The following is a 5,312-nucleotide window of genomic DNA, read 5'->3' as shown; positions in this document are numbered from 1 at the left end:
ATGCAAGTACTCTTATCTGAGCACTGAAGTCAACCAGACTTGACTTCAGGCTTCAGAAACCCTATTGTCTGAGCCTTGTGCAGTTTGTGACCCGGGGGATAAGGCAAGAGGTCTTGTGAGTATTTCAGCTTTCTCACCATTTTCCTCACCAGTTCAGTCCAAAAAGTCTCTTCCCTGGGTTTAAAGCTTAAGCAGGACCTCCCATTATGTCTCCAGACAGACCCAACCTGATTAAAGGCTCCCAGGTCCCTCCAGCACAATGTGCAGCACCCTTCCACCACTTTAGAAACAGCCAGTCCTCATAATTTCCAGAGAGGAATCACAACAGCATTTCAGATCCATGTGGGAAAAAAAAAAAAAAAAAAAAAGGGAATGATGAGAGGCACCTATACTCAGGAGACAGAAAAGCAGGTTGGGGGACACTGTTATGACTCCACCATGCACTAAGCCCCTGTCCCTTTCCCCCTGACCCAGACTAGTACCCTTTGGGCTTTAGGAAAACCCCAGCATCAGGGAAGGTTAGGAACAGGGCCTAGTCATGGCCAAGTCAGGAAAAGGCTTCTGCAGGAATAAGGCTTATCAGTGCTCTCATGGACAGTTTGTAGCTGTTACATGGTGCAGGCAGAGTGGAAGGGGGAAGTTCTCCAGCCACACCACAATGCTCCTCACAGTGAAATGAATGCCAAATCATCCTCCAAGGAAGGACAAAGCACAACACTGCCTCCACACCTGAATCTCCAGGTGCCTGGAGCCATGTGGGTGCCCAGGTTGGGGCCCTGGGGTACTCCATGCTGTTGGGAGTATTGAGGTCATGGAAGGCTACTCCTTCTTCCCTGCTTGCTGCCTTTGCTGCTGTTCCTTCCTCTCTCCATCTGCACATTCCCAACACTTCATCTCCTCTTCGCTCACATTTCTCTTTCCCTCTTGCAACTTGTCTCTTTCCCTGTAATCTGTCCTCTGCAGTGTAAGCCTTTGGCTGGCCTGTCAGTGTTGTGGTTCCTGGAGAGGGCACCCTGCCACTCTCCAGCAAGTTATGAGATTTACACTTGCCTACAGCTCTGCACCTGTAGCACTGACCGTGTTGTCTCCCTTTCCCACTGCTGAACTAAAACCAGAACCCATTTCACGTGAAAGGCAGCAGGTGCTTTACCAACAGTTCCTGCAGGACTGATAACAAAGACCACCTCCAACACTCACTGAAGGGCAGTTTTGCTGCCCAGGTTTTCCTGCTCTCACAAGTAAGCAGCAGGCACATCAAGCAGAGAGAAATCTGTCATCGAGAGGCAACGCTGAACTAAGGAATTTGGGAGGAGGAATACAGCAATAACTCACAGGAGACAGAATTAAAGCAACAGTAATTAAATAAATCTTCAACATCAAAATGACATAGTCAAAATGACATACACTGAACAGGACCAATCTGTTTTTATTTAATTGGGACCAGCCTTTCCCAAAGACAAGGGCTCATGGGAAGGTAATTCTGTTTGTTCACTCAAAGTCCAGTTGCATTCCGTTGGTATTAACTATTTTTTTAATTTCTCTGTGCATAAATGATGGGACATACTAGCACAAAACAGTGACTCTAAAAGCTTTATCCATTAACCCATGTTTTGCATGGAGAGCAAAAATGCTACCATGGATCTTGCATTATCATATAATGCAGGAAATAGAGAGGAAATAGCCTTTTCAATTCTCCAAAGCATGCAATTTGACAATTCTCAGCAGTCTTATCTTGTGCAGAGATTAGAACTAGGCAAATAAATTAAAGCAGTGTAATCAATGAATGTATTCCTTTTTCCTGTCTGTGAAGAGGGGAGGGAGGCTGGGGTAACATCAGGCACTCAGGTTAATGAATGTGTTCACAGGCCAGAATTACTAAATGAGTATTTGTGCACACACACATACACTGAGTTATTGATTACTCATAACTTATTTGCAAAGAAAACTCCTCTGAATAGTTTGCAGTTCTGATTAGACATTGGAACTGTGAGGCTGTCTGTAGGGAGTGCAATTAAAAATATCTGTACCAGCCTAACTTACCAAGTTTATTGATTTAACTGCACCAGCATAAAAATCTCTCAGCTGCAGGATATTGCATTGCATTGCAGGTTAGAGCTTGTGTCATTACACCAGGTTAGCTGAACACCAGCAACATTGCTCTACCTGTGACCTGCCTGAATGACCCAGCTCCAAGGGTGACTTGAGAGCCAGCAGAAAACACCAGAAGATTCGTCTCAGCTACAAGATCAAACATTGCAGTCAAAAATAAATTTTAAATGTGCGAATATTATTCCTAAAATAAGGTGATAGGAAGCATTTCTAGATCAGAGATTCAATGCTTAATGTTTCCTGCGTGGCTCCAGGCTCCCTCAGGGTCAGAGCCTTCAGTATTTTGTCATCAGGAAGCTGAGAGAAGCTCAGAGCTGCCCCACCTCCAAGCACATTGTAAAGCAGGAGAGTTCGAGGGTCAGACTGCTCCAGAAGCAAAGGCAGTACCCACCCCAAAAACACACACAGTAATCTAGACAGACAGCAAATGGATTTATTGTGATAGCTGAACCATCTGATCTGGCTAGCCTGTGTGCTATCCCTTAGGGAGTATAGATTATCTCCCCTCTAATCGCCTCTCCCCTTTCCCTAACCTGCAGAATGCTCCCTGCAAACAAGAACTGTTTGGTCTAGCCTTAAACTGTAAGCTGTTCCCCTCAGGGCCCTACCTTCTATTTGCTCACAAAGCCCCTGGCACATTTTGTCACGGCGTAAAGAAGAGGAGAACCCATTTGATTTGCTCCTCCCTGACAGCTGCAGCTTCCTCAGGTTACCTCTTTGTTTGGGAATAATAGCGCTTTTCATACCTTGGATAAATATGGTCAATCCTCTTATAATATTACCCCCATGTCTGCACATTCACTTCATCTGTTTGTCTTGGGATGCTTCCAGCTACTTTCAGTGTCTTTCTATGGGCATTCAAAGGCAGGTCTTTGTCTCCTACAGCAAGATGCCCAGTGCAATGCCAGGAAGTGTCCAACTGCACCGCTCTGGGAAGAGGCAGCTTTTCAGACTGCCAGACAGAGCAGGGGGCAGGAGGAGTCACCGTAAAATAATTACAGGCCCATTCCTCTCCTTCTAAGTGCCCCACTGCAGAAGATAGGAAACAAGCTGCTAAAAGATCCACTCTTTCACTCCCTGTTTTCCGGTCTCCTTCTCCAAGGTACGAGCTGAGTGAAGCCACCCAGATGACAAAAGGCAGCCTGCTGCGTTCACCATCAGTCCCTTGCTGCTCCCCACACCCCCAGCACCCAGACCACCTCCTCTGCTTTTCCCCAAAACATGGCTTCTTGCCTTCCTCTGCAGGTGAAATCTGCTGACCTGGGCTCCCCCACCACCACATCAGGCTTTTCATGTTAATATGAAGAATGTGAAGTAGCTGAATTTGCTACCTGGGCTGTGCAAAGCTTCAATTCACAAGTGCAAGTGCTGCCATTCAATTTGTAGTAATGTCCAATACATTACTAGAGGGAGCCATTACAGTAGCTCTGAAAACTGAACAGTTTCTTCCCCCAGCACATATGATGCACAAGAACAAAACCACCAGGAACTGTTTGGTCATACTCTAATATTTCTTTTTTCACTTTGCATTGCAGTTATGCATAGCTGAAAACCGCTTTATCCTTATACAAGTTTTTCAGAACATTGCAGTAACATCAAGAGTTACTTGCTGGTATTTGCCAAGCCTTCAATTGCATTGCCATACAGCCAGCTAGAAGAGAGTCCCACAGAAGGGTAATATTTGATGGTATAACTTTGTATAGCATAACAGAGAAAAAAACCCCCACAGTGCTTTTCAAGTGAATTAATGATGGTTTATAGTGTTTTTTTTAAATGGGAAATAAAAAAAAAATAAAAATGCTGGAATAAAGTAAAAAAGGAAATCAAAAGCACACCACAGTGTGCAAACCTCCTCCATTCAGTCACTCCAAAGCAGCAAGAACGGCTCATATTTGTATGAGTCGGAAAGTAAAGTCTGCCAAACCCTTTCCCAGGAAACTATTTCAAGGAACTCTACTGAATTCAGAATAGCAGAAGCACTGTTATTTAACTTAAACACGGAGCTCATATTTTAATTTGATTTTGCTCTTTGCATTTCAGATGCACCAAAAAGCAGCCATCCCTGCAAGGAAAGGGGGCAGTGCTTGACAACTAGAGAGTCCTAGGGGCTCTAGAGAGAGCCCTGGGGAAACTTGGGTTAACGATTCACAGGCAAAGCTCTGCCCTCGGAAGAAGTGCTTTAAAATACCATTAGACCTTTACCAGAGCAGACAGTCTTTGATTAACAAGGTCTCATCCAGAAGAATGTTAGCTATTAGACCCGTTAATAACAGAGACCAAAGATAAAAGCACAACTGCAGCTGAGGTGTGCCTCTGTAAGATCCTTAAGTGAGGGGAGAAAAACAATTGAGAGTTGTACAGCTGAGGGAGATACAAGACCTGCTCCTGCTCAGACTTGAAAACAACACTTATTCTCTGTAGCACGAATAAGAATAGGCCACAAATCATCTTCATTGCTTCATGTATCCTTCTGAATGGGAAAGAAAGCAGGGAGAAACATGCAAATACCAAAACCTTCTGCTGAGAGGTTGCATGAGGCTGACTCTTAGTGCTGAGCCGCCCTATTGCTTTTTTTTACAGTAGCAGCTTCCCCCAAAAAAGTATGGCTCTGGGCCTTTTAAACCTGAATTGGTTCTTCAACACTGATTGGGCTCCTCTCTTTGGGAGTCAAGTGCCCACAGTGCAGATGACAGCTCAAATCGCCTCCTGTCACCTCTCCACCCTCCCTCTGTGCTTGAGGGGCACATGGTGGGGCACAGGGACCCCTGCCCAGCCACCCTCTGACAGCTGGGAACTACTGCTCAGGCTCTACCAAGTGCTCTCTAGCAGCCTTGCCTCTAGGCTATGCAGACACCCTCTTGGCCTGTGGACCTGTGCTTGTACGTGTATTTTATTCTAACTCTTCCCCAACACAGCCTGATGCGGGGGGAGGGGAGTGCCTTTAGAGATGGTGGTTCGCTGACTAGAAACAGCACCAGACAAAAAGGCATCTAAAAAAACCAACCAAACTTCAAAAAACCCAAATATATATTCAAAGACAGAATAAGAAGATATTGACCAGAAACCTAAAATTTTATTATCAGACCTCATTTTCTGATATTCTCAGCAAAAGAGTGAATTAACTTTTTTTCCCTCCTTTTAAAGATGGCAAGTGTCTCCCAGCTCTATAGCAAAGACTTAAGGAAAAAATACAACAGGGATTG

At 44.9% G+C, this 5,312-nt stretch overlaps 1 long non-coding RNA gene across 2 annotated transcripts; it reads left to right on the top strand.

The window, feature by feature from the left end:
* Nucleotides 1–2,775: 2,775 nt before the first annotated feature.
* Nucleotides 2,776–4,395, top strand: LOC111925416 (uncharacterized). Of its 2 annotated transcripts, XR_002862239.2 has the most exons (4): nt 2,776–2,817; nt 2,995–3,211; nt 3,645–3,783; nt 4,150–4,395. It is a non-coding gene; the product is annotated as an uncharacterized LOC111925416 (long non-coding RNA). The 2 variants fall into 2 exon arrangements; XR_002862238.2 differs by lacking the exon at nt 4,150–4,395 and having other exon boundaries at nt 3,645–3,861.
* Nucleotides 4,396–5,312: the final 917 nt, after the last annotated feature.

The sequence above is a fragment of the Cyanistes caeruleus genome, chromosome 1 (assembly GCF_971803275.1).
Source record: "Cyanistes caeruleus chromosome 1, bCyaCae1.hap1.1, whole genome shotgun sequence".
In the NCBI taxonomy this organism is placed as follows: Eukaryota; Metazoa; Chordata; class Aves; order Passeriformes; family Paridae; genus Cyanistes; species Cyanistes caeruleus.
This window is presented reverse-complemented; position numbering and strand designations above follow the sequence as displayed.